Here is a 26,502-nt window from a genome sequence, read left to right as displayed (position 1 = left end):
TATATTGAACCTGAGAAATCACTTATGCAATATAGACATGGATGTAGTGCATTTATAGAGAGCGTGTAATTTACCTGTAAATTGTATTCACAGGAGTGGAGCCTGGCCCCGGGAGGCAGACAGGTCTGGCTTCTGATTTACAACGACCATGAGCGTGCTGTGTATTCTCAGCCTGTTTCTACCTGTATAAATTAGTTATAATAATAGTAGCTGCCTTGTAACGTTGCTGGGGGGCTAAGATAAGTAGTAACGTGCTCAGCACAGGACCTGGCGCGTGACGGGGACTCAGTGTTGTTATTAAGCGTGTTCATTTGTGTTCTGCCCTCCTTGCTGGGCTCCAGGCAGCCTGAGGGTGAGTCGTGTGTGCACGGGAGCTCGTCCAGCACCGTTGGCTGTCCACGCACCCTTCTACCACACTGCGTGGTCACAAACTCCTGCCAGCCGACTGACTTCTGCCTGTGTTTTCTGTGATTTGGTGCTGGAATCGGGGTACTTCACAAATACATTAAGAGCACGTGCTACAGAAGCGTTGTGTTTCCAGAGCTTAAGTTTTTTTCTAAAATGTCCTCCCTAATTTTGTTGTTCTTGCTAACTTCTTCTTCTTCTTTTTTTTTTTTTTAAGATGACTGGTAACGGGATCTCAGCCCTTGGCTTGGTGTTGTCAGCACCACGCTCAGCCAGTGAGCAAACCAGCCATCCCTATATGGGATCCGAACCTGTGGCCTTGGTGTTACCAGCACCGCACTCTCCAGAGTGAGCCACGGGGCAGCCCCATTCTTGCTAACGTCTAAGGAAGAAATATTCCCTACCCTATTAAGGGACAACATCTTTGACCAAATCATGATTTTGTCGGCACCACGCTCAGCCAGTGAGCCAACCGGCCATCCCTATATAAGATCCGAACCCGTGTCCTTGGTATTATCAGCACCGTACTCTCCCAAGTGAGCCATGGGCCGGCCCTCAGATCATGATTTTGATAGAAAGTAATACATCTCCGAGCTCTAGACTTTGCAAAGGCCTTTTTTTTCTTGTCAGTTAAGACTCAATTGATCATGACTGAAATTAATTTTTATTTCACATGTTTTCAAAATTGGCATTCACGGTGATTTCAATAATCACTTAGTAGTAATAATGTTGCTAAGTATATAAAGCTACCATCAAAGTTGTTTTTTAAAAAATTCATTTCAATTAAATTAATTGATTGGAACTTAAATGAAAATTACAATTCACTTTGTAACAGTAAACATTAATGAAACCTGTATTTAGGGCTAGCTGGTTAGTTCAGTTGGTTAGAGCACAGCCTTATAATACCAAGGTTATGGGTTTGTATTCTTGTACCAGCCAGCTGCAAAAACAAACAAACAAAAAAACCAACAAACCTGTATTTAAAGTGCTAACAAAGATTTGGCATTCTATATATTTCTAGTGCAGATGAAAGTCTTCAAGGGCCAAGTCTTCTGAAAGTTACAGTGTCTGCAAAACTTTCAAGAACCCTCCTATGGCTTCGGTGTTGGTTCCAGTTGCACATTTTTTTGTTTTGTGTTTTTTTTTTCCTGAAGTTTGGGATTGCATACACTCATAAATGACATTGGACCATAATTGAGGGCATTATTCAGGTGGCTGTGAGCTCTTCTTTCATTTTATTCATTTATTTCACAATTTCAAGCTTACTTTATTAAGCAGCATATAACAAACAACAGCTTTTAAAGTCAAATATTGTTACAGCCATGGAGTTTCATTACACTATATTTCTTTAATTTTTGTTATTTATTTATTCTTTTTTTTTTTTTTTAATTTTCATTACACTAAATTTCTATTCACACCCAACCACTGGTGAGTTTGTAGAACATCTAAACTCTCATTTTGGTCTTTTGCACATGTTGGGAGAAATACGTAGCCAGCAATGAATTCATGAACCTCTCTGCGGTCTGTCCAGTACAACTGAAGGACAGCGGAATCTCATCTGCAAACTCTGCAGTGGCCATTGGCCTCCCCATCCGCATTCCACTGTGTCATGCTGCTGAAACGCCACGTGTTAATTGCCTCTCTTGTGCTGGCATCCGTCCTAATTAGTCTGTTGTGTGCAATTCCATAAGTTCTTCTTTTCTGCCCCCTAGGAACCGTCAACGAAGTATATGATGGCAAATTTGGGTAACGTCTGCCAGGCTTGAATAAATCTCATCTTGGCTTCAATTAGACTCATCTGAGCTATAGTCTGACGGGCCGCCAAGATCTTTGCTGTTATCAAATCTCTTATATAGCCTGGCTGCTCGTCCTTACACATTTTTTTTTTTTTTTTGCTGGCCAGTTGTAGGGAAAATATAGGGAAATAGTCAGGGCCCCTCAGATGTTCAGAATCTTGCCGAGCATTTGATGTAAATATGCACGTGCGCCCAGGTGTCCCTTGGTTATTGTCTAATGTAATTGTGCACGTGCACCCAGGTGTCCTGGGTTATGGGCTTAAGTATAAAGGATGAGTGGCTGTGATCCATGGTGCTCCCTGTCCCTGGGATGCCCCCCGGGGGAGGGGGGACCATGGGGAGGCTGCTAATGCTGCTGGAGGCTGTTGCTGCCAGTGCCCCCAAGATGCTCTGAGACGCCACTGCCGCTGCTGAAGACTGAGCTCACGTTGTCTGCCAATGGCTCCTGGGATCTTTCCCAATTACCTAGCGTGGACTTGCGTGAGAGGGGTCTGGTGACCCAGCCTGGCATGTGAGGAGTCTGGTGACCCAGTCTGTACAACGGGTTTGAAGGATCTGTGGGCCCTAACTGATAGCCCTGACAATACAAATGAAAAACTTAGTGTAACTAAAATAATGAAACATTTTGGCTTTAGTTATGAATTGACTAGCCACACAACTGGCTACGTCGTCAGGAGTCTGACAGTAACCCCAACCAGACAATTGGCGTAGCTATTAGTGTAACCGTACACCAGTCTTGTACTTTTTTAGATAGCTGTGGGACACCAAACATTCAGGATTTATATCAGTTGTGATCTGTTCTCATATTAACTGAGGATCTGGGTCTGGATGCTGCATCTGCAGACAGGAAAGAGTATTTTGACCTTCTAAGCTGTGAGAACTGTCTGCCGTGGTCTTGCCCTTGGGGGCCACTCTGCAGGCTGCCGTCCAGAACGTGTTGTTTTTCACTGTCACATGAAGCCAGATTCCGTTCATACCCTCTGCAACTGGAATCAGGAGCTTCATGTTAAATATTTGGCCTGAAATGTTTATATCTGGGGTGACGTCACATGGTCCCAGATTCGCCTGATGAGCTGGTGTGCCTCTGGATTCTGCTTTGCTCATATAGCAAGAAATTGATGTCTCTTGGAAGGTGCACCAGGTTACTTGTCACCTTTTAGAGTCAGCTTTCTGGGCTGGAAAGCTTTAATATAGTCAACAAGTTCAGGAGTGGAGGTGGTGTCACCCCAAATTGTTGGTGTTTTACCCCTTTCCAAAGCACTGTCTGAAGGGGCAGCACTGCCGTCCTCAACTTGTTGGTCACAGCTGTTCTCTGACGTCGTGACTGACGGCATGTTGACATGGTACTGTGAGCCTCGAACATCATCATTTCTTCTGTGCGTTTGGTTTCGTCTGGAGAATTGCACATCTGGGGCTACTCATAAAGCTGCTCGAATCTGATTGCACCACACTTTGGATTCAAATTGAAGAAGCTGTAATACTTGCATTGGAGCAACAGGGTGCTATTTTCCTTCATGTCTCATTCCAGGAGAGATCGTGAGGAATCAAGCCACCCTTGGTTGATTTTTGCTTTGTCAAGAAGAGCTTGAAGCTTGAAGCTGTTTGCCAAGATTTCTGGGGACGCGACTGGGTTGACTGACAGCAAGTGTACCCAGATTGCCTTCTGACAAAGCATTGTCACCCAGCCCAGCAGAAGTTGGTGACAAGGGGTTTGCATCACGAGCACCGTGAGCGGGGTCATCATTGGACTGCAGCGTCCCGGGCTTGGGTGCGTGCTTCCTGACCCAGGACTGATGGGAAGCCCCTCTTCTCTAATTCGAGTGCCTCTTCCTCAGGCTGGTCATCTAGCTTGATATTTTTCTTTGTTGGATATCTGGGGTTTTTTTTAAAGAGAAGAAAGTCCTTCAGGGTGGCTGATATGGAAAGTCTTACAGAGCTAGCCGGTTAGCTCAGTCGGTGTTATAACGCCAAGGTCAAGGGTCCTCATACTGGCCAGCTGCCAAAACCAAAAATAATGACAAGTCTTACAGATGTCAGACACAGCTTCGAGGATTCCATCAGAGGACCTCACTCTCACCTTCGCGTATGTCATGCTGAGAGGCTGCAGACAGAGCACTTTGTGCTGGGGGCAGACTGCAGCTCAGTGACTGCATGGACACCAGTGTCATCCAAGGTCCGAAGTGTCCTAGGAAGCCAGTTCTCTTCTTTTCCCACCAGAGAGCGTGGCCAGACCGACCATTTTTCACACTGAGTTTTTCCACTGACTTAAGCATCAGCCCTCTTCTGTACTGTGCACCTCCAGGTCACTCTCAGGGTGACATTGTGTCCCTCACAGGGACACTCAGTTCCCATGTCCCACCTGCATAGCAGCTACCTGACATCCTTATCCCATCCAGAGCCAGGGCCCCTTCCCCTCTATCTGGCCCCGAGACTGAGTCCTACTGGGGCTGGTCACATCTGTCCCGTCCTGTGCCCAGAGCCGCTGGGGAGGGGCTGCATGGACTGAGTTCTTTTAAAGTCTTCTATTCAAGAGCTTTGGTTCATAAGAATGAAGGTAAAAAGTCACCGCAGAAAATAAGTAAACCGTGCTCCAGAGACTGAAAATGGAACTTTGTTCTACTAGTTTTAGGAATAGCTTATTACCCTAGGGTGTCTGCTTGAATATTAGCAATAACACCGATACACATGCTCTTATTATTCCTATTTGACATATGGGAGACTTGGAGAGATTAGGTCATTGTCATAAAGGCCATAAAGCTAGTAAATGGCAAAGCTACTGGAGATAAGAAAAATTATGCTTAAAACTTAAAACGAACAAATTCCTACCACTGAGATCTTAAGTACAACAGAATATGAGTCTACCTAGGTTTTCCAAAGTACAAGACAGAGTTTAATGCTGTCTTGTTGCAATGTTTACATTATGTTGTATAATGTCTAGATTTGATTTCATTGCATGCTGAGAGCCTGAGAACAACAGCAGACAGGTAATCAATCCATGCTCATGTGGAGGAGAGTCACACCTGGAGGATGGCAGGGGGATCGTGGTTAGCTCAGGTGGTCAGAGTCTGGTGCTGACCACACCAAGGTCCGGGGTTTGATCCTGTACCAGCCAGCAGCTAAAAATAAAAATAAATAAATTAAAAAAAAAAAAAAGAAAAAGAAGCGCTAAAAAATAAATAAATTTAAAAAAAAAAAAAGAAGAAGAAGCACTAGTCAGATAATGGCCCCACCAAGCAGAAAACAAACAAAAACAAACAAAGCATTCATTGTGAACATCAACAATCAATTGGCTCAGGTGGTTAGAGCACAGCCTGGAACACCACGGTCAAGGGTGCAGATCCCTGAACTAACCAGCTGTCAAAAATAAATAAATAAATAAATAATTGGCCTCAAGTTCCACTGGGAAACAGCAGAACAGTGGGCTTTATAAGGTGGGATCAGGGAAACAGAATAAAAAAAAAAAAAACAACCGATCAGCATCAGGTACTTTTTCATAAGGGCTAGAGCAGAGGGGACTTCCTTATTACGCTGGGATCTTCTGTTTTCAGGGGAGAAGAAACTGGTCTGTTTTGAGATCTATCTGCTTCCTTAAAGTTTTAGTTTGATTATGAGGCACTTGGTGTGAGTGGCTCCAATTTGGTTTGGTCTGATCTGTTGGGGACTACTGCAGGAGGTCAGTCCAAAACAGTGGGCTCTCATGGTTTGTAACAGGAGAGAGGTCTGAGCTTGAGAAACTTCCTTCCACTTGGTAACCCTTAATCAGGGATGTTGCTTTGCCTCCCACGGATTTGTCACCCCTTTTCCCCTGGGTGACAGAGCCACCAAAGATTACTCAAAGCCCATCTCTTTTGAGCAGTGAGAAGCCCCAGAAAGGAGTTAATATCCCAGAACTTCCTCAAGCGTGAGGCATTCCTTCCATTTGGGAAATTAACCCCGAATTGGGGTTCTCTTCCTGCATTTATTCTCCAGACCAAGAAGTTACAGGAAGAGACATAGGTGGGGTTTTGCTAAGTACCGTTTAACAAGTTTTTACAATAGAGGGTCTTTATCATGAATGAGTGCTGAACTTTATCAAATGCTTTTTCAGCATCTATAGAGATGATCATATGGTCCTTGTGTTTGAGTTTATTAATATAGTGTATCACATTTTTTGATTTGCGTATGTTGAACCAACCTTGCATCCCTGGGATGAATCCCACTTGATCGTGATGAATAATTTTTCGTATGTGTTGCTGTATTCTGTTTGCTAGTATTTTAGTGAGGATTTTTGCATCTATATTCATCAAGGATATCGGCCTGTAGTTTTCTTTTTTGGTTATATCTTTACCTGGTTTTGGTATCAGGATGATGTTTGCTTCATAGAATGAGTTTGGGAGATTTGCGTCCGTTTCAATCTTTTGGAATAGTTTGTAAAGAATCGGTGTCAATTCCTCTTTGAATGTTTGGTAAAATTCTGCTGTGAATCCATCTGGTCCTGGGCTTTTCTTTGTTGGGAGCCTTCTGATAACAGCTTCAATCTCCTTTATTGTTATTGGTCTGTTCAAATTTTCTACGTCTTCATGGTTCAGTTTTGGGAGCTTGTGTGTGTCCAGAAATTTATCCATTTCCTCCAGATTTTCAAATTTGTTGGCGTATAGTTGTTTATAGTAGTCTCGAATGATTCCTTGTATTTCAGATGAATCAGTTGTAATATCGCCTTTTTCATTTCTAATTTTTGTTATTTGAGTCTTCTCTCTTCTTTTTTTTGTTAGCCATGCTAATGGTTTGTCAATTTTATTTATCTTTTCAAAAAACCAACTTTTTGATTCGTTGATCTTTTGAATAAGTTTTTACAATAGAAGCTGGTAACATTCAGTAAAAACAAGTCAGATGACATTCTATTTAGACAATTAAGTGATCCACTAACAAAGGCTTGATTTAGTAAACATTTCTTCTCCCTCCAGCAGCTTTTTAGTAACTTTACATATCAATTAGTAACCTGTCTGTCTTTGAGCCAGCAGCCTTGCCATGTTAGGATTCTTATCTTGCAACAGAGACTCAATAGCCTGGGGACAATTTCCTGTCTTTTGCAAGGTCAGTATTTGAAACTGCAAGGCTTTGGAAAACCAGGCCCTGTGAAGTACATTTGCTTTATGAATCCTCTACACAGGGACGTACATGTAAGTGAGTCCATTTACAATGATGACACAGAGTGATGCCAGTGCCTCAAGTTTTGGTTGACTAAAAGGGGAGTATTGTTTTTTTGGTGGCTGGTCAGTATGGGGATTCGAACCTGTGACCTCAGTGCTATAAAGCTGCACTCTAACCAACTAAGCTAACGGGCCAGCCCTGGTCAATCAACTGAGGCAAATAGGACTCCACTAAATGTTTATATCTTCTTGGTTTTTATTTCTTTTATATTTTTTGTTAGTATTCATTCAAAGCAAATGAGTTATATACTGTCTGTCCTCTGACCAGCAATGTAGAGCTTGAGCTGTTCAATATTAAATTGATTTTTAGTTGTGGGTGGGGTGGGCGAGTGTCAGATGCATTCTTTTAATTTGATTTTTAAGATCTTCTGCCACTTTCCTTGTGGCTTGAGGAATGGGAACTCTGTTGTAGAGCCTCAGTACCTTATTTCAGCAGAATCCAAGGAGTGCCTCTTCTGAAATGATAAGTAGTGGTGATTTTAAGCCTGCAGTTGGTATTTCACTTCATCTAAAGGTTCCTCTTCGGTCACTGCTGCAGAAGGCAGCTCTGGAACCATGTAATTCATTGTTTAATGAATATTTGTTGAGCAGCTGCTGAGAATGTACCTGCAGCTGCAGACAGTGTGTGGGATCAATTGCTTAGCAGGACAAACCAAATAACAAAGCCATTAATGGGTATTTTTGTCGTTAAATGACCCAAACGGGTCCTTTGGTGATGTGACTGCTGTGGTATTGGTCAACCATGTAGAGATCAATGAAAAGCAGTTGGAATCATAAGAACCTACACAGGATTTTTAGCGTGCAGTCCATGCTCTTGTTTCTAGATGTTGGCATGTGGTTCCTAGATGTTGTGTTAAAGCAGAGGGAGCTTCACTGTTGCCTGTTGAAGATTTAAAGTGGCCTGTTTAGGAAATTGGCTGTTCGTTTTCTCTCCCGAATTCTTGGAAGGACAGACCATAAGTTAGTTTAGGTTTGGGGGCATGGAACTTAGCAGGGGTGACTCCATTTTTATATTTATTTATTTACTTATTGGCAGCTGGTCAGTATGGGGATCCAAACCTCTGACTTCGGTGTCATATCAATATGCTCTAACCAACTGAGTTCATTGGCCAGCCGTCCATCATGAGTTTTAGTCTGGTCTTTTGGGGCCTACTGCAGGGATTTAGTCCAAAACAATGGCCTCCTGTAATTTTTATTTAACAGTAGAGTGTGTTGAGTGGTGTTTTGTTTCATACTTATTTTCTCCGCTCAAGTGGGACATGCCCATCTGTGAAGAAATCAGAGGAGGCAAGCCCGAGAAGCAAAGCAGAATGGCTCGTGTATTGTTAAGAAGAGTCTGACTTGTCCTTGGTCAAGTGTCGTGAGTAAGTTTGAAGCTGCACAGAACCCACCAGTAAAAGCCTGGCTTGACCCACTTTCAACGGCAGGCGGACAAAATGCACTTTCTTACCTGAGTCAGGACGTGTGAACAGCAGCAACCAACATTCAGTGCACGTGGACCCATGCCAGACACACCTGAGGGGTTTTACCTGCGTCTCCCCCTTTTCTACTCTTCTCTTTTCCTTGGTTTATTTATTCATTACATAAATATCTTCTCGGTGTACAAGATTCAGACAATAGGAAGCAGATAGAATGGCACAGGTGACTTCCCCTTTGTGTCTTTGACCATGTTTACTCTGCTGCTCAGGGCTGACCCTCTGACACTTTCCTACTCCTAGGTCCCCGCAACCCCAACTTCTTCAAAAAATTTCAAAACTACATAAAAACTAAAACAATAGTAGAATCACTATTTTATACCTTTCACTTAGATCCATCAATTACTAACACTTTGCCCCATTTCCTTTCTCTCTATAGATACATTTGCATGAGTCTGCAGATTCCAAGACCCAGTATGTATGTATGTCACCTCTCCCAGGGTGACAGAGACACAAACCCCATTTCTTCTGAACAGTGAGAAGTCCCAAAGGGGTTAATTTTCCAGGAACCCTCAAGAGAGAGGCATTCCTCAAAAAGATAACACCAAACTGGGGTCATCCCTCAGAATTTATTCTCCAGGCCAGAAAGTTACAGAAAAGGAACATAGGTGGTTACAAAAAGAATAGTAAGATAATTGTCATGGCAACAATCATTAGGTTTAGCTGCACCAAGGACATCTGCCCTTAGAGCCAGCAATCTTGCTGTGTTACAGTTCTTTATCTACAACAGAGATTTTAGCCTGGGGAAAGTTTCCTGTCTTTTGCAAGCTTAACATTTCTATGTGTAATTTTAAAAAGTTAGGCTCTACCTGAAACTACAGGGCCTTGGAAGCTAGGCCCTGTGAAATGCATTCGCTTTATAAATGTTAGTATCCTCCACATATGTATATGCATATGCATACATATATGCTGCATACGTGCCTATGTGCATCACTGGAAGCATTTGCAGCATTACCTAAAACAAGGACATCCTTCTAAACCACTCATTGTCACATGTGGGGTACAGTAATGTTATCCAATGTATAGACAGTATTCAGGCTTCCAATTGTCCTGATGATGACCTCTGTAGCCACATTCTCCTGTTGACTAAGGATCATCAACTGTATTAAGTCATGATGTTCAGCTTAGGACAGGTCTTCTGCCTTTGCTTTTTTGCCTTTCATGACATAGACTTTGTAGAATATACTTTAATTTGTGTATGCCTGTCAGATTTCTACTCTTAATTTCCATAGAACCATAACCAATACTTAATCAGAATTATCCTCAGGAATCTGGGAGAAATGTGTACTGCTTAAGGTGGTGTGTTTTTTAAAAGAAGCCTCATTTACAAAAAATGCACATGCAAATTTCAAGCAGTAAGGACAAACAGTAAAGCCACCTGCTACCCCAACCCCAGAATCCCTCTCTCAGGAGTCTGAATACACTTTGCTAACACACAATTAAGCTCAGACTATACTTTTTGGGGGGCGGGGCAGGGAGGCAGCTGGTTGGTACTGGTATCCAAACCTGTGACCTTGTTGTTACGAGGCTGTGCTCTAACCAACTGGGCTAACCTGCCACCCACAGACTGAGTTAAACAATACACGATCACTCTATTGTTCTGAGTTAAACAATACATGTTGGAGTTCTTTCTCTGTCTTTATGTATAGATTTATCTCTCTTTATTTTTTTGGCTGCTGGCCGGCATGGAGATTCGACCCCTGGACCTTGGTGTTACAACACTGTGGTCTAACCAACTGAGCTAACCAGCCAGCCTTAGTTGATTTATTTTCTTTCTTTATTTTTGTGACTGGCCAGTAAGGGGATCTGAACCCCTGACCTTGTTGCTACAAGGCTGCGCTCTAGCCAACTGAGCTACCTGGCCAGCCCCTATCTCTTTTTTATTTTTAAAATAATTAAAAAAAAAAACTCAATAGGTAATACACTCACATAATTTAAAAGTCAAAGTAGAAAAGATAGTGAACAAATAAAAGAATAAAAATATAAAACGAAAAATAAAGAAAACAAAAATTTTAAAATAAAAAAAGAAAATACATTCAGCGAAAATCTCACTTCTGCCATCTTCAGTCATCATTTCTTGGTCCCATCTGCTCTGTATCTTCTCCCCCAGCCCCAGTGTCGTGGGTATAATTCCAAGGTTTCTTTTTTTCTTTTCTTTTCTTTTTTTTTTAAGGCTAGTCGAGTGAAGCCGTGGGAGTGGGGAAGGAACAGAGACACCTGTGACTGGCTGTGAGCGTTAGCTGTGAACACCGCCACGCCGAGACCTGCCTGGGCCAGAGTTTCTAACGCGGGTGGGGACAAGCTGTCCTGACTCCCTCCTGCTCTGTACACAAAAGGCAGCGTAGTGTACACATCGCTCCGCACCTCCCTTGTTTTCTCTTGCCAATATGTCTTCATGACGATAAGATAAAGTGATTCCTGAGAGTATGTACGTAGGTAGAGCTGAATAATCCTGCACACAGTGAAAGCTCCTGTTGAATGTGTTTGACTTCTCAGGAATTAAGCTAATATTTCTAATACAGGCCGTAGGCAATTGTTTTGAAGGAAACCTAAAAAATAAAGGACTTGTGTATAGGATTCTTCAAAGATGATGAATCTTGGGTATTCTTTGAGACTTTTGGTTTACACATACTCCTCTGAGCCTTGAAAGGCAGAGTTTTCATTAGAGAAAGAAGTATTAAAGAAGTATGTGAAATATCCCATTTAACACCCTGTGCTTTCATGATGCCTTTTATCCAGGGATTGCAAGAACTAATTATCTCCAATGCCCACATAGGGTGTAGTAGCTGTCATTATTCCTGCTTTACAAACAGGGAAACTGAGGCTTGTTGATGTGGTTAAAGCGACAGCACCGTCCACATTCACGTTTTATTGGGCATTCAGGGATGCGTGGCACAAGGGTGAACTCTGCACTGTGGTGACGAGGTCATTACCTCCAAGCAGCTGCTCCTCTGTCTCCGGCCTGTGCCGCTCACGCTCTGCTCTCCTTCCATTCACCTGAAGAACAAAAGTGTCCCATGAGGCCTGGCCGTGAAAGGAACTTAAGGGCTAACGAGGCTTCTCTTGGGCCTGCTTGGCCCGTGACATTCCTTCCTGTCCAGCAATCGCAGACGTTCCCCAGGCGTGTTCCAGATCCGTCCGTGTCCTCCGCACCTCCTCTACTGATGTCTGGTGCCACATGTGCCCTGCCCACTCCGCCTTCTCTGTCCTCCTGTCAGTTCTGAAGGAAGAGACGTAAGTCCCTCTTTCCCAAAGTTAGTTTCTCCACTTCTGCACCTGGCCCGTGCTGCCTCTGAGACCTGACCCTGTGACGGTCACATTTCTCCGGCCTCCTCAATGCCTGTTCTTCCTACCAGGCTCTTTGATTAGAAACATCAAGAGTGTCTCGGAGGTAACAGACGACGGAGACAGAGAAAACGAAAGCAGAGACACAAGCCTTCCCTGACTTAACTTCCCGTCTGCTCGGGGACGAATCTTTGTAACTGCACACACACCCCTCAGCCGGGACAACGCCGGTCCCCTGCAACTGTTCTATCAGAGCGACCAGCGCTTCATCGCGTTCTTTCTGCCTGGTCACATTGACCCAGCCTTTGCGGACGTCCCTCCTTTAAGTGCACTGAGTCAGTGTGTTGTCGGATCTCCTCTGTGTGTCCTTCCTGCTGTAGCTCGTTCCCTTCCCGCGGGAACGTGGCTGTCTAGCCTTGACTTGCAGCAACCAGGGGTCTCGCTGGTTACAGCGTCGGCGTGGATTTTCAGTTAGGTCTCCACTTTCTCCCCGGGTCTTACACTTAACTCTGCTTTCCCAATGAAACTGCCTCTCCCTCTCTCCACTACCCAGTTTCTAGGAAGTTCACCCCACCTGGTTAAAAACCTCAACATTTTTGGGGGGGTTGGTCGGTTAGCTCAGTTGGTCAGAGTGTGGTGTCATAACACGAAGGTCAAGGGTTCGGATTCCCGTACTGGCCAGCCACCAAAAAGAAAAAAAAACCTTAACATTTTGGAGGCCGGCCCGTGGCTCACTTGGGAGAGCGTGGTGCTGACAACACCAAGTCAAGGGTTGAAATCCCCTTACCGGTCATCTTTAAAAAAAAAAAAAACATTTTGGGATTGAGTTTTATTTTTTCCTTTCCTTCACCCCGCAATGTCTAGTCATCATAGATACTCAAGATTTTTCTTTTATAATTCTTAAGTGTTTCCACGTCTTTCCCAGTCACTGTTACTTGTAGTTGTCAAATTTGGGTCTCCTTCTAAAGTGACTGCAAGTAGTCTAGAAGCCTCCCCTCTCATGGTGCTCTTCCTCTGAGGATTCCCAGGGGCCATCCTGTCCCAGCTGTCCCTCGTGCCCTTTGCTCCAGACTGCTGCTCAGACAGGCCTTCCCACTCTATCTATTGGTCTGGAGCACCCTCCGGAAAACAAACCCTGCCATGCACAGGAGGGTAACACTAGCCTGTAATGGTCAATAACCTCTCCTGAAGACTGGAGCTTGTCCCAAAAGGAATGAAAAATTAAGGAAGAAGCCTTTTAGAACTGGCCATCCACTATCCCCACTTCAGAAGTCCCCTGGCCCGGGCTCTGCCCCCTTCCAGGCCCCCCATTCTAGCTGTCTTCTCTGGAGCCCCAGGTCTCCCGCTGCCTGCTTCTTCAGTGAAAATTGTAATGATTTTTGCAAAGATACTCTTCTGCCCACAAAGATGACAGATTTTTCCCTATAAGATCGCCTTCTTTCTATAACCAAAAAAGAATCTTGCAGAAGGAAATCCTGTTGACATCCCTAGAACCTAAAGCAGCTTAAGCTTAAAAAAGTTTTCTTTTTTTGTCTCAGCCACCCTTGAAAATGGTTCCTGCATCTGGAATTCTCTCTGTCCGTCTACACCTTCAACCATTAGCTCACTTGAATTAGCCTCTGGAGAACTTCCCTGGACCCTGGCTGCCCACCCCGATGGCAACCTGATGCCCGTGCCTCTCCTCTGGGTCTGGAGCCTGCACTCCTCACAACACTCACGACAGCACCAGAACTTGCAGGCTTCTTTCTCTCTCATTCTAGTCTCCTCCAGGCAAGGGGTCCTGTCTTCTACGACTTGTGCCTAGAGCCTGGCATACTGCTGGTATACAGTAGGTGTTCAATACATGTTCAGTCAATGCATATATGAAGGCATGCTTCTCGTGCTGATCCCACTTTATTTCAGCACCTTACCAACTCACAGCCATACTACGCAGTGTTCTACATGGGCTTTCTGTGTTTCATGGTTTTAATTTTTTTTATTTTTGGCAGCTGGCCCATATGAAGATCCAAAGCTTTGACCTTGGTGTTATGAGCACTACGCTCTAACCAAGTGAGCTAAAACGGTTTTAATTTTATAAAAATTATATTTGTTGTTTTAAAAAGTAACATTTTATTGCAATATAAATAATGTATATAATAAATATATATAAATATAAAATATATACGTATATTATTTATATATTTATATATAAATGTATAATATATAATATAATAAAATATAATATAATATTTTATATGCAATATAATTAAAAATTCAAATAATATATAAAATCACAAAGAAGTATCTGAAATCTCACTCTTTAAAGCATGTTTAAGACCACAGTGGTGCATTGGACTTGCAGAGGAAGAGAACATACCTAGGGATACAAAGTGGAGGGGGGAAAGGGGGAAGGGGTGGGAGGTTGGGGATAATTGGGGGTATAATTGGGTGGGGGACATGGGGTATAATCACAATTTGTAGTAATGGGCATGCTGCCAGTATGGATCTGGCCATCACATCTTAGGCATGAGTGGTGACAATTTACTTTGTACCCTGTGAATATTCATAACCAATAAAAATAAATAAAAGTACAGTAAACTAAAAATTAAAATAAAGCACCCTTAAAAATTTACTGAATATTCTTCCATTTTTCTAAGTATATATTTGTGTGTGTGTATATACACATATACTCAATATATATATATATTATACATATATACACACACACAAATGAGTACAATTGTACAAAAATGGAATCACACTATACATACTATCTCAGTAATGTATCTTGGATATATTTGATGTCATTAACTACATTATTATTTGTATGGCCTACATGGTATTCCATGGTAAGGAGGTACTGCTTACCTGCAGACTTGTGATCAATAATCTTGTGCATATCTTACATACCTTATTTTCCCCCCACCTCTGCATTTATTGCCTTAGGGCAAATTTCGACAAGTATTATTACTGGGTCAAAGGTAAATTTCACAGTTTGACAAAGAGTGCCAAACTGTCATTCAGGACCTTCACCTTAAGTCCCTGGACTCATGAATGGACTTTGCAGTGTGTGCATGTGTGCATCTACAAATTCCCTCAGATCACTTGCACATTTTCCTTTTTGTCAGTTTTTTAAATAGGCCTGTGACATAGAGGGGCTATTATTTACTGAGTGTTACTGTGTGCCCAGCACTGAGCTAAACACATCCAATTGCCCTTCACATCAGCCTATTATCCCCATTTTACAGAGGAGGAAAGGAAGTCACAGAGAATGACTGACTGGTCTGCCTACTCGTCTGTTCTTCCTGCAAACCACAGCTTTGCCATTGTTTGGCTTCCCCTGCTCAGAAAACGTCAACGGCTTTCCAATGCCTACAAGATAAAGTGTAAAGTCCTTAACCTCAAAGGGGCCCCAACACTTTCAGTCTGTCACCCTTTCATCTCTATCACTGTTGAAAAGCTTTGCTCCCATCAAACTGACTGGTCACTTGCCGGGACCTGTTCTGCACTTCTGCACTTTGTCTCCTTGCTCCTCTCCAAACACTTTTCACTCCAATTTAAATCCTTTCTGGTCTATTTTGAGGTGATCTTTCCCTGTGAACTAGAGTTTCCAGTAGCACCATCATTTGGGCAAACATTAATTTTGCAATAAATCCTCAATCTTCATTGAAATCTCTCTGTTGTTTCACAGGGAGTTACCTAAATATTGCTATATGTTAAAACAAACACTTCAGACAAATTAAATTTAACAGAGTTTAGTTGAGCAAAGAACAGTTCAAGAATCGGGCAGCCCCCAGAACCAGAATAGGTTGACAGTGACTCTGGACTGCCTGCAGCATGTTCCAGTGAGATTTATAGACATAAAAAGATAAGTGAGGTACAGGAACAGCAGAATTGGTTGCAGCTGGGCCTTTGCCTTATGTGAACAGGGTTGGAATAGCTGGCTGCCTGTAATTGGCTGAGACTCTGCTACTTGTTACAGGAGTAGGCAACAATATGTTTACACATCAAGTTAGGTTTCAAGGGTAGGTTACAGTCTGTTCACACAACAAGTTAGGTTACAGTTCAGTAGGTCTGAAGAAACCTTTAGGCCAAACTTAATTTTACAAGTCAGGGTGTTTATGCCTGTTCTCCCCATTATGTGAATTTGATCAGGGTTGGGATCTTGTTTTGTACTAATCGGCTTTTCTCGTGATACAGTTTACTGCACTGACAGATATTTAACAACACGTATATATATAGTTGGAGGAGGGAACAAAAAGCTATTTGTGGCTAGCTTGCAACTTACTATTTAAAATTCATGTGTCTGTGCTGTCTGCATTTCAAGATTGGCTCACAATTGCTGTAGGGACATATTGAAATGTGAAATGTCACATGATAGTACTGTCAACACTCAATGGAAGTAAAACTCCAACAACCTGCTGGCTGATATGGTTACATGTGACAATGCCAAACTGTGCATAAAGCAGAATGAAATTCCAGTCTTTGCTGAGATTATCTCAAGTTTTATTACGAGATGTCCATAATAAACAAATATTGTGTTATTTCTTCCTTTTGACCATTTATACAACCAACTAAAAAAAAAGGAATGGAGAATTGTCAGATTTAAAAACTTATTTTTGCTAACCGAGCAATCACCTGCTAAGAACTATATGACATAAGGTAATACAATTAGGATTTAAGAAACAAAGAATGACTAGACAATATAAAGCAATCTTATGCTGTGAAGTAGAAAAACATGAACCAACTATTCCAGTTGCTTAAATGACAGAACTGTACGGGAGGGAGAACTTTCCCTCTACCTCTGAGGGTTCCATAATTGAGTATCTGAAATAGACTGAGAGTAGACAGATTGACAAGAGCAAAGGTACACAAATTGATAACATGCCTGGGGGCAGCACGTGAAAAAAGAGTGACTACCCCCAAACCCAGTCAGATCCATAAGTTTATATAGCTTCTCCACAGGGGAGAGATTTTTAGGAAAGATGAATGGCCTCAGAATAGGGCGAGGTGTCGACCTCCGGTCTCCTACAGGGTGAAGAGATTTGCGGGGACCGGATCCATGACGACTGAGCTCTTTTTGCAGGATCTGTCTACCTGCAGATGGGGAAATGCAGAGAACGCCCCTTCCTGCCCTAGCTGTCCCCCCAGGCCCCTGAGTGAAGTAATCAGCATCCTAAAGCAGCATATTCATGGGTGGCATTTCCTGCATTCCTTCACTGTTAACCGGCTGTTACAGGTAAACGGTGTCTCGGCGTGTAAGTGCAAGACCTCGGTAGGTGGAGGAGGTGGACGAGCAGCAGCCCCGGGCCTCAGCACCAGCTGTCACAGCACGTCGTCTGCAACGGGTGTGAGAAAAGAGCTTCGTGCGTCTCCGAGCACAGGTGAGGCGGGTCGGGGCCAGCCCCGAGCGGAAGGCACAGCGACACGCGCGACCTCCACGGGACGAGTCAGCCTCCTGCCGGGCTCTCCCGTCCTAGGATCGGACGGCGGGACAGACAGACCGGCCGGCTGTCCAGGAAACCGCGCGACAACCTGCCCCTCTGCGGCGCAGTCCGCCTCAGGTCCCCCTCGGGCCCTTCGCGGCATGTGGCTCTGTCGCCGCGGGCAGAGGCCGCCGGCCGTCCTTTTTCCCTCCGGGATCCGGTCGCCGAGCCCTCTCGGGACACCCCGAGGCCCCTGCGGCCAACCCGGCCCGCAGAGAGGTCTAGAACCTTCGCGAAGGCGGGGGCGGGGAGCGGCCCGCGGCGCGCATGCGCGGCGTCTGGCCGGGTGGAAGTCGACGTCGTCACGCCGGAGGCGCGTGACGCACTTCCTGTTTGTTGCTGGAGAAAGGAGAGAAAGGAACGCGCGAGGAGCCGCCGCTACCGCCGCCAGCGTATCCGTGCCGGAGTCGAGGAGACCCGGGCCGCCGCCCCGACACCCCTCCTTCCCACCGCCGGCCGCCCGCGTCCTCGGTGAGGGGCCGCCCGCGGGCTGGGGGAGGCCGGGCTGAGGGCCCGCGTGGGGCCCGGCAGGCGGCAAACCTGACTGGCGCCCGGGCAACAGCGTGAGGGGTGACCGGAGCCGCCGGCTGGGCCGGGCCGGGGGACAGAGGCCGGGCCGGGGCAGGAGACGGGACGGGGGACGGAACTGCGGCGTGAGACCGGTGCCGGAGGCCGGCCCGGGCCTGGGGGACGGAGGCCGCGGAGGTGCGGGGCCGGGTGTGCGGGCCGCCCGCCGCGGCCTCCCCCGGAGTCCTGCCCGGCCCGTAGTCCCCGCGGCGGCGGTTGGGGGCGGGCCGAGCCGCGGGGCGTCTGGCTCTCGCGTCCGCGCGGCCGCCCGCCGCTCTCCTCTCTCCTCAGCGGGGCCTGGGGGCGCTGGGCTCGGTGTCCTACCTCCGGCCCACGTAGTTGACAGTGAAACCAGACGCGAGGCGGGTTCGAAGAAGCAGCAGAAGGGCCGGGTGCAGGGAGTGCTGCCGAGTGCAGAGGGAGACGGGCAGGCCGTGGGGGGCACGCGAAGGCTCTTTGCGGAGATTCCAGGTCACTGGTCCGGAGTTTGTTGACGAGCGGACTGCCTGGATCTCATCCTCGTACGAGCCTGCTTTGGTGGGTGTCACGCCGGAGGATCTGTTCCGTAGTGCGTGTCACCGTAAAGTTTACATAACCGAAGTTTGTGTTAACTCTTATCCAATCAGCGAACAAGTCGACAGGGCAAGTGTAAAGTGCGGACCTTATATCGTCTCGAAGAAGATTTTCGGGCGTAGAGATTTCTTTAAAGGACGGGCCTCCAGTACCCGTGTGTAAACTTCAGCCTTGACTCCCGGGAGCGGGGCAGGAGGCGGCCCTGCACACCGACGGACAGGAGTGGTGCGGATTGGTCCTGAGATCTCGGTGCTTGGGACTGGTTGCTGCTCGTTCTCGGCTTTAACCACGCTTTTTCTTGTAATTTCACATATCAGATTTAATGGGCTCTGAAAGGAATGAGGTGTGTCTTCCCTTACTCTTCTTCCCGGTCCAACCCACTCCTTTATTCTCTTTGGGAGGTTTTCTTGTTTCCACTTCTGAGAGTCCCAAGCTCCCCGTGGGGTTCGGGCTGTCTTTCACTTTTCTTATCGTGTTCTGTGATGAAAGCATGCGTACTCTTTATGCACACACATTAAGTCATGAGCTGTAGGATTTTTTGGCTTATGCAGAATATGAAACTTGGTGTAGTAGTTTGTAGGCGTGGATGACTTTGCGGAAGTGGGAGAACAAAAGGATTGAGAAGTTGGTTTTTGTAAAATGCCTAACCAGGCTTGTGTGGTGCTGTGGAAGAGGAGAGAGTTGAGATTTTGAGAGTTCTGAGAACTTTTAAAGTATTTGAGGTGAGTTTAGCACTCTTCAAAACATCAGTGTTTTAAGTTTATTTTTTCGTGGATAGCAAAATGTTATATATGGAAGACTGGGTGGGGAGTATTGTCTAATACTGGGAAGACTAAATTATGGATGTGGAATTATGGTGTGATGACCTGCAACTAAGTGGCGTAAAATAGCTTTCCTCTTTTATTTTTAAGTGGTAGAACCAACGGTAGAACCATTTCTTTTCTATTAACTCTGTTTTGGACAGTTTCAATCAAATATTGTACTTATCATCACTTTCTACAGCTTCCAACATAGGAAGCTCAAAGTCCAGGTTTGGGGGTGGGATGGTATGTTTGCATTTTTTACAGTTTCAAAGAGGGAGTTTGAAACTAGGAAAATTGTTTTTAATCTTTGTGTACTGTCCACTGGGGAGTATGTTGGTCTGTTGTAAAGGTCAGTATCTGTGTTGGTTAATGCTTATGGATCATGAAACACTTTTGATGTCTGTTGATAAGAAGTGAATGTAATCAGCCTTTATCCTTGTTAGCTGATGTTTTTAATAGGATTTTTTTTTTTTTTAAAGTTGACCGGTAAGGGGATCTTAGCCCTTGACTTGGTGTTGTCAGCACGGCGCTCTCCAAGTGAGCGAACCGGCCATCCCTATATAGGGATCCGAACCTGCGGCCTTGGTGTTATCAGCACCACACTCTCCCAAGTGAGCCATGGGCCGGCCCTCAACACGATTTTAAAAGAAGTTTTCAGTTTTTCAATTTTCTTGGAAATAATCCTGTTTTGAAAACCTGGTTTGTTTTAAATTCGTCTAGGACACCACCTAGTGGTGAAAGGCAGGTAACTGCAGGTTCATTAATGAGCGAGATGGGTCAGAGCGGCAACGTTTCACCAATGGCTGTAGTTCTGAGTACAGTTTAAGAACTTCAAACAAAACGGTTAATGAGAAGAAAAATGAAGTTGGGGAAAGTGAGAATATGATAGAAATGGTAATGTAGGAAAGGAAAGACAATGATAAAGCCTAGCTGGAGAGAATGACTTACTGGAGAAGTCAGCTAGTAAAAATTTGATAATTTTATTAACGCGTGATATGAATGGAGGTGTTTTTGTTTGTTTGTTTTTATAATAAGACTGCAGCACCTGTTATTTCCAGGTGGTCTCCCATCCAAGTACTAACCAGGCCAGACCCTGCCTAGCTCCTGAGATTCCTGATCTCCATCTAGGCGCATTCCGGGCGATAGGGCTGTAGACCTAATAAAAGTATTTTGCCAAACTTTATATTTTTGGATGGACATACAGAATCACAGTTGACCCCTTTCACGTTGCTGTCCTAACTGAAAAGTAAATTTTAAAATCACCGTTTTAAGATGGGGAAAATTAATTTCCAAAAAAATAGTGAGATTATTCGAATTCCTCAGGGTTGCAGTGTATATTAAAGGGGAGAAGGTTTCGTCATATTTATATTTCTCATACGTTATTTCAAAATCTATACCATAATTGGCCATTGCTTGGTTTTCTCTTAAAATTGTTACCCTACCTAAAATTCATATGGACTTTTGGGGGTGTTCTTAAAAAAAAAAAAAAATCCCTAGCAATTCCTGCTTCTGGCTGTGAGACTGTTGAACTATTTGTGTATCTCAAGGTATTTTAGGATTCTTTTTTTTTTTTTTTTTTTTTTTTTTTTTTTTTTTTTTTTTTTTTTTTTAAAAAGATGACCGGTAAGGGGATCTTAACCCTTGACTTGGTGTTGTCAGCACCACGCTCAGCCAGTGAGCGAACCGGCCATCCCTATATGGGATCCGAACCCGGGGCCTTGGTGTTATCAGCACCGCACTCTCCCGAGTGAGCCACGGGCCGGCCCGGTATTTTAGGATTCTTAAGCAAAGTTGCAGAATCGTTTGTCTTTGGAAGGGTGATTTCCTCACACAGCATATGATTTTCCCCTCTTTTTATTATTTTTTATTTGTTATTTATTTATTTATTTTTTCTGATTACTTTCCCCCTTTAAAATCTTCCTCTAAGGGACTGGCCAGTTAGCTCAGTTGGTAGAGCGCAGCGTTGTAACACCAATGTCACAGGTTCAGACCTCCCTGCTGGCCAGCCAGAAAAAAAAAAAAATCTTCCTTTTACCACCAGAGGTATTTAAAGAGTGTGTCCTGTGTTTGTGTTGTGTATGCCCATTCACTCGTGCATATGCTCTAGCTGGTATGTTTTGTGAACTGCGTATCAATAAATCCTTAACCCATCTGCCATCTTGAGAGGGCATATTCCTTCAAGGTAGGCTTTGAATCTGAGGGTGTTCTTTCATGCCTTTAGCAATGTGCAGGACCCAGAGTGCTTGGAATATAATGATTGGATTAGATCCTTTTTCCTGGTTTGTCTATGTCCTGATTACCTTCCTGCAGGTAGTAATGGAATCAAGAATTAAGGAAAGTTAGAAAAAGTATATATAACATACAACTTCAGTTTGCTAGTACTGGAGACTGAGTACTTGCCATGTATTCTTTTTTTTTTTTTTTTTTTTTTAAAGAAAGGGAGTTAGTCATCCCTTAAGTATGTAAGTGTTTAGTAGGTGATGACTACCATTGAAAGAATGATTTCTGATCTTGAGTAAGAGGAAATAATTTCCTGTGTTTGCGGAGTATTTTAGGGCATTTTGAATAAGAATGAAGTATGTAAATAGGTGATCTGTGGTAAAGATTGATCACTATGTTTTTTCTCCTTACCTAACTATATATTTGTTTTGGGAATTCATCAGGTGATAAAATGACACTTAGGAAACTTGTCCAGGTTTATTGTTTATTTCATTTTAATCTTCTTGCCTGCTTCTATTCCATTAAGCAAGTAGTGTCACACTAAATTAGTCTGATGTCATGACATGAATTGAACTCCACTTTAAAAGAAATGTTTCATTTGTTTGTTTAATTTGGTGGCTGTCTGGTATGGGGATCTGAATCCTGAATCCTTGACCTGGTTGGTTGGTTCGTTGGTCATTCATTCATTCAAGATGACCGGTAAGGGCCGAGCCTGTGGCGCACTCGGGAGGGTGCTGCGCTGGGAGCGCGGCAACGCTCCCAGCGGCCGCGGGTTCGGATCCTATATAGGAATGGCCGGTGCACTCACTGGCTGAGTGCCGGTCACGAAAAAAGAAAAAAAAAAAAAAAAAAAATGACCGGTAAGGGGATCTCAACCCTTAGCTTGGTGTTGTCAGCACCAACGCTCAACCATCCCTAAATAGGATCCGAACCCGTGGCCTTGGTGCTATCAGCACCACACTCTCCTGAGTGAGCCACGGGCTGGCCCTCTTGACCTGGTTATTACCAATACCCCACACACTCTAGAGCTTACTGGCCAGCCCCCTGAAATGTTTTGTTTAAAATTATCCCTTTTCAAGGCTAATAGAAGTAATGAATTTTTAGAGGGTGGGGTGGGGGTGCAGCTGGCTGGTGAGGGGAACTGAATCCTTGATTTTGGTGTTATAAGGCAGCGCTCTAACTGAGCTAATCAGCCAGCTCCCAGAAGTAATATTTTAATTTGTTGTTTTTTAAGCTGAAGAATAGTGGAATTTCTTCAATGGACATATGACCTCCCGAATTATATTACTTAAGGTAATTTATAGTGAGTGGTGCGCTGTGTGTGGATAATAATGAAAAGCTTCTGTAAGAGCTTCCCCCTTTTCTGTTCCATTTTTAGTATTCAGTCTCTGGCACTGGAAAGGAAGAAAGTAGCAGGGGGTGGCTATGCAAAGACTTGGCTGGATGGGGACATTTTTGCAAATAGCAAAGTTTCTTAGGTACTAGATGGGGAGGTCTTTGGAAGGAGCCTCATGCATGGGAAGATAGTCACTTATGTATAGTAACTACTTCTATGGGGTCTTTAAAAAGTTGGTAGAAGGGTTTGTATTATCTTTTAACTCCATTTTTCCATGATCTTTTTGAAGTACCCTTGTATTTAGGTGGATGACTGATTTGTGACAATAAAATAGAAGAAAGTACCAAAGTCTACACACTAAATTTGAGGTCCTTAACTCAGTGATAATCTGTAAACACCAGAAGGGTGGTATATTTGTAATAATCATGTTGGGTACATATATTCTCTTGAATTGTGTTAAGAACATGGGGTATGTCAATGGCTTTTAGAAAATCATTAAAATCAAAATTTTGTAACTTAAAGGGACCAACTGAGCTTTGCAAAAAGCAGCATTTTAGAGCTAACTCATGGTGGAAACAACCACATATCACTGAAACGTATGAGTTAGTAATCAGAGCATAGAGTTCCATGGACAAGAATACAGGGGAGGAGACAGTAACCCTAACCTGTGAAGTTACTGCTGTGTAGGTCAAAGGGATTTTAGTGGAGAGGTAGTGGTTCAGGCCACCCTTTTCTATGAGATCTACCAACCCCTGGACTGTCTCATCATCTTTGATTGTCCCATAGGGGTAGTTTCTGTCTGCTTTTCTTTGTTTTTTTGGTAGTTAATTCTTCTGTACCTTTATAATAATGTCCCTAGCTATTTTGTTACATTTAATTTATGTTGTTTTGTAGCAAGAGTGTTGTACAAACATCTTTGTTGTGTAGCTAGAGCTTCGTTAGTATCAAAATGTCAGCTCCTACATACTGGTTTGCACGCAGTTGGTATCAAGTAAAGTATTTGATACAAGAGGCTATATTCATAGAGAAATTTAATTATCCATGTATTTAGGGAAACAGCTGGTCAATTTGGTCAGAGAAAGTCTATAATGAGTAGTGTGATTTTGAAGGTACCCAATTGATTTGGGAAACTGCAGTGTGCCTCTTGTGCTTTTTCAGAGATATGCAGGGATAGAAGTTAGTAAAGGCAGTTTCGTTGGAAAATGTATGCACATTTTTTTCTCCTCAGCAAAGGAAGAATCTCAGAGACTTAGCAAAAATGCCTTAGACTTATTTTACCTGGAATTCCATCTTAAGAATGTTCTAAGAATAAGACTTGTAAATGCAAATAATAATAAGTTTAGTTTACCTATGGACTAATTGTAGGAGATGTGCTAGCTCATTTGGCTTTGAGAATCAGAACTTCTTTTGGGGGGGCGTTGAGGAAATACACTGGTTAAAGTGCAAGCAGCAGTAGAGAATGGGTATTGAGCCGCCAGCCTTCTCCCTGAAGGAGCACCTCGTGTGCTGTGTGTGTGCCCGAGTCCCAGTGCGTGTACGGTCATATTTTGTGTTTGTAAGATCTGTCTGGAGAAAGTGAGAATGTTGGATGAGCAGGATTGAATCTTTAAGAGTTAGAAATAGGAGATTAATAATTTATAAACTGGAAAAGAGAAGAAATTTCATTCACACTTTAGCGGCTAGTTGTATTTCGAGGACAGAAGCTTCTGTCAGCAGCAGCATATCTCCTTAGATGAACCAAAGATTTAGACCACAGGAATATTTTTTTGGATTGGCAGGAGGTCTTAAATATAACTCTAGTAAAGTGAGAATTGATGGGTTTGGGCTTTGTCATTCATGGTCATTTGGGTCACGTAATGGTCATTTGGGTCACGTAATGGTCATTTGGGTAAGTGCAAGGGATGCAGGCTTCTGGGGGTAATTTTAGATTCAAATATAATAATGCTTGATCACTATCACAATATTTTGCATGTAATGGGTATGCAATAACATTTTAATATTTGGTGTGGTTAGTCTAAGCTCATCCTGGTAAATGGACAGGCAGCTTTGGATTAACGTTCTAGAGGAGTATTTGTATCAATCTCCGGGTGCATGTTTGAAAGCAAATTTGGAGGCTATCATATTTGTTGGTGAATAGCATCTTTTGGAATGGAAGCCTCGCAGTTTTCTTTTAGGTACATTGCTTCATTTTCCATGCACACTGCAGCGACAGTCTGCTGTGGACTGCCATCTTTCTCAGCTTCTGTTTGTAAGTGCTCCTCCTTTCCAGGAGCACCTGTGCCACCAGCACCAGCAATTCCTTACCCTTGCTGTTCACTGTTGCCTTCCCTCTGCTTTGCCGTACTTCAGCGATTTAGCTGCGCTCAGTCATATCTCCGTAGAAGCACTGTTGACTTACCAATTTTTTCCAGCCCTAGTAATGTATGGCACCCAGTGGGCATCCCCAGGTTGAAAGAGTGAATTTTGGAAGACACAGGCTTGTCTTCTAGTGATACCCAGTTAAAGGATTTCTGTGATTCATTCAGTAAAATTAAGGAATGGTTATTAATTAGTTGGAAAAATGTGCAGAGGGACATAGACAAGCAGTTCACAGTAAACAAAATTATAGCTGGTTCTTGAACATGAAGAGATGCTGAACTTTATGTAAGAGCAAAACAGTGAGAGGCCAGGTTTGAAAAATCAAACAGATTAGTGATAGTTTCTGAGTGCCTGGAAAGCTTAATGCTGATACTGGTCAGAATGTAAGTTGGTACAAGCTCTGTGGGAGGCAGTTAGGCAGTATCTCTCTCTCTCTCTTTTTTTTTTTTTTTTAAATTTTATTTTAAAAAGCATGCATTCTTTGATGCAGAATGTTCTGTAACTTACCTAGACACACACTTCCCCAAGACACAGAGGATGATGAAGAGGGCAGCTCTGGAGCGCCTGGGTCTTATCTTGACTTCTTCCCCTCACCCCGCAGTGTGTGCGCGTGGCAGGTTTCCCAGCCAAGAAATAAGGACAGTGGTAGTGTCTTACCTTTTAGGGCTGCTGTGTGAGGGTGAAAGCAGGGAAGGTAAAATTCTCAGACTAGTGTTTGACACAGTAAGGGCTCAGATATTAGCTGGTATAACCATTACATTTCTGAATCTGTCAGCACATTCATTGCAGTGTGGTTAGATACAGCAAGACTGAGGGGCAGTGGTTGACACAGTAGAGGATCTGTTAAATTATAGTCCATTGTAGTGTAATATGCAGACTTTAGAAAGAATGAGGCATTCTTTCCTAGGTGGGAATGTTCTCCCAAGATCTGTTAAAGGGGTGGGGAGAATGTGTAGGAAGCAAGGTGGGAGTACTCTGGAAAGCAGCAGGTCATGTCCCATAGAGGTTTTCATCTGGTTTTTTGTACTTT

The 26,502-nt window shown here is 43.7% G+C and overlaps 1 protein-coding gene and 1 pseudogene across 4 annotated transcripts in view; one reads left to right on the top strand and one right to left on the bottom strand.

The window, feature by feature from the left end:
• Positions 1-1,817: 1,817 nt before the first annotated feature.
• LOC134380737 (fermitin family homolog 2-like) lies at positions 1,818-4,597 on the bottom strand (annotated as a pseudogene).
• Positions 4,598-17,366: 12,769 nt separating this feature from the next.
• Positions 17,367-26,502, top strand: part of DNAJB6 (DnaJ heat shock protein family (Hsp40) member B6) — a 66,309-nt gene continuing 57,173 nt past the window's right edge. The window contains exon 1 of one of the 4 annotated variants that reach the window (XM_063098542.1): positions 17,367-17,513. The gene's annotated coding sequence lies outside the window, so the exon portion shown is untranslated. Of the gene's footprint in view, positions 17,514-17,996; positions 18,087-26,502 lie in introns of those variants that run through there. The other 3 variants (XM_063098539.1, XM_063098543.1, XM_063098538.1) reach the window with 3 other exon arrangements.

The sequence above is a fragment of the Cynocephalus volans genome, chromosome 6, assembly GCF_027409185.1.
Source record: "Cynocephalus volans isolate mCynVol1 chromosome 6, mCynVol1.pri, whole genome shotgun sequence".
Classification (NCBI taxonomy): Eukaryota; Metazoa; Chordata; class Mammalia; order Dermoptera; family Cynocephalidae; genus Cynocephalus; species Cynocephalus volans.
The sequence above is the reverse complement of the archived record's forward strand: the minus strand, read 5'-3'. Positions and strand labels throughout refer to the sequence as shown.